Source organism: Mesoplodon bidens (genome assembly GCF_964165515.1).
Source record: "Mesoplodon bidens genome assembly, chromosome: 7".
NCBI classification, from domain to species: Eukaryota; Metazoa; Chordata; class Mammalia; order Artiodactyla; family Ziphiidae; genus Mesoplodon; species Mesoplodon bidens.
Genome location: NC_138164.1, coordinates 54889130 through 54891879, shown reverse-complemented (window position 1 = coordinate 54891879; position 2750 = coordinate 54889130). Strand labels below are relative to the sequence as shown.

At 41.9% G+C, this 2750-nt stretch overlaps 1 pseudogene across 1 annotated transcript; it reads left to right on the top strand.

Annotated features, from left to right (window-relative positions):
• Nucleotides 1–1319: 1319 nt before the first annotated feature.
• LOC308619748 (small ribosomal subunit protein eS27-like) lies at nt 1320–1845 on the top strand (annotated as a pseudogene). The gene has a single exon. The product of its transcript is annotated as a small ribosomal subunit protein eS27-like (transcript).
• The last annotated feature ends 905 nt before the right edge of the window (nt 1846–2750 follow it).

Genomic DNA, 2750 nt, shown 5'->3' with positions numbered 1-2750 from the left:
AATTATGCCCTTAGCACTGGTTTCTGTACCAGGTGTGAGTGTATCACACACAGTGCATTTTACCACTTGGATCAGAGATCAAAGGAAATCAAAAGTCATTAGCAAATCTTAGATTAACCATAACACATATTTTCCTCAATAGCTCTTGGAAGAGTCACCCTAAAACATGCTATTATTCAATGGAATATGTAAATTAGTAATGAAAAAGTTTGTTCAATTAAGGTGAAGAGATACACACAAATAGCGAAGACACATTTTAAAAGGATAGAAAAAATCCCCGTTGAACTTAACAACAATAAGGTCGTTCTTTTCTTTAGTTCTCTGTAGTGAAAAAAACTGTAAGGATGGCAAAAATTGACATTTTATGGCTCTTGTGAATTGACACAAAGTAAAGGCATATATTTGCATCAGAAAAAAATTAACATTAGCAATCAGAGCTATCTCCTAAATGTCCAAAATATGACTTTGTTTATATTGCCTCTCTGAAATCTTAACTAGATTTTTTTTTTTTTTTTTTTTTGGCTATAGAAATTAGGTAAGAAACAGGGCCCTCAAAATAATGGCAATTGATTTAATTCCTCTTACCTTCACTATCCTCGTCTGTAAAATGGAGCTAATAATCCTTATCACATAGAATGGATAATGTATACTAAGTGCCTAGCTTTAGTAGATGTCCAATAAATATTATTTTGGGTTGTTGCTCTTTTTTAAAAAATAAATTTATTTTATTTATTTATTTATTATTTTTGGCTGCGTTGGGTCTTAGTTGCTGCGCACGGGCCCTCTCCAAGCTGCGGCAAGCTGGGGCCACTCTTCGTTGCAGTGCACGGGCTTCTCATTGTGGTGGCTTCTCTTGTTGTGGAGCACGGGCTCTAGGCACACAGGCTTCAGTAGTTGTGGCTAGTGGGCTTCAGTAGTTGTGGCTAGTGGGCTTCAGTAGTTGTGGCTCGTGGGCTCTAGAGCGCAGGCTCAGTAGTTGTGGTGCATGGGCTTAGTTGCTCCGTGGCACGTGGATCTTCTCGGACCAGGGATCGAACCTGTGTCCCCTGCATTGGCAGGCAGATTCTTAACCACTGCGCCACCAGAGAAGCCCCTTGCTCTTTTTTTTTTTTTTTTTTTTTTTGTGGTACGCGGGCCTCTCACTGTTGTGGCCTCTCGTGTTGCGGAGCACAGGCTCCGGACGCGCAGGCCCAGCGGCCATGGCTCACGGGCCCAGCCACCCCGCGGCATGTGGGATCTTCCTGGACCAGGGCATGAACCCGTGTCCCTTGCATCAGCAGGTGGACTCTCAACCACTGCGCCACCAGGGAAGCCCGAGAACGTGCCTCTTGCAAAGGATCTCCTTCATCCCTCTCCAGAAGAGGAGAAGAGGAAACACAAGAAGAAGCGCCTGGTGCAGAGCCCCAATTCCTATTTCATGGATGTGAAATGCCCATGATGCTATAAAATCACCACCGTCTTTAGCCATGCACAAACAGTAGTTTTGTGTGTTGGCTGCTCTACTGTCCTCTGCCAGCTTACAGGAGGAAAAGCAAGGCTTACAGAAGGATGCTCCTTCAGACAGAGGCAGCACTAAAAGCCCCTGGAATCAAGATGAATGGGAAACCATCCCAATAAACACATTTTGGATTAAAAAAAAAAAAAAGAATGAAGTTTAAAAATATTTCACTGGAAATATTCCTTGACACATTGAAAAATATTTCAATACTTCAATACCCCTAGACAACGTATAGTGAAAAACAGTAGTCTTCTGCCTCACTCCTCTTCATAGCCCAAAGACAACCATTTTCCACTTTTCATGTTGCTTCAGGTATTTACCTCCATATATTAAAAAAAAAAGTGTTTATGCTGTTATTTCCTGATGTATCTGTGTTAAACACGCTCTATTGCCTTCCTGTTGTGGTAGATGAGGATGTAGCTCTCTTACAAATACACCGCACACCCAACTCCACTACTTCCCCATTGTCCCAGAGTAGTTAAATCACAATTTTAACTTACATTAATAATCAATGTTTACATTATGATCAATATGTATAATTTTCAGTCAAAAAGTGAACTATGACTCCTTTCTTGTAAAACTCTAGTGAATAAGAAAGCCCATTTTACTTCATCTGTACCAATGCAATGACTTTAAAAAAAAGTTGCCTTTTCTTTTTTTAAAATATTTTATTTATTGATTGATTGATTTTATTTTTTATTTTTGGCTGCATCTGTTCTTAGTTGTGGCATGTGGGATCTTTGTTGCAGCATGTGGGATCTTTCATTGCAGCATGTGGGCTTCTCTCTAGTTGTGGTGCACAGGCTTTTCTCTAGTTGTGGCCTGCAGGTTTTCTCTCTCTAGTTGTGGTGTGCGGGCTCCAGAGCTCGTGGGCTCTGTAGTTTGTGGCATGCAGTCTCTCTACTTGAGGCAGGCGGGCCCAGTAGTTGTGGCACCTGGGCTAATTTGCCCCGTGGCACGTGGGAATCTTAGTTTCCCGAGCAGGGATCGAACCCACGTCCCCTGCATTGGAAGGCAGATTTTTTTACTCCTGGACCACCAGGGAAGTCCCCTGTTTCCTTTTCTGATACTAAAAGTAAAACATGTTCATGATGGAAATTTTAATTCAGAAACATCAAAAGAAAGAACTTAAGATCAACTGTAATCGCAGTCCCTGTGTAAACTGCTCCTCTTGCCACCTCTTTGCTCTCTTCTCTTCTCTCCAAGTACCCAATCAATGCTACCTGGGCTATCTGCAAAGTGCCACGGAGGT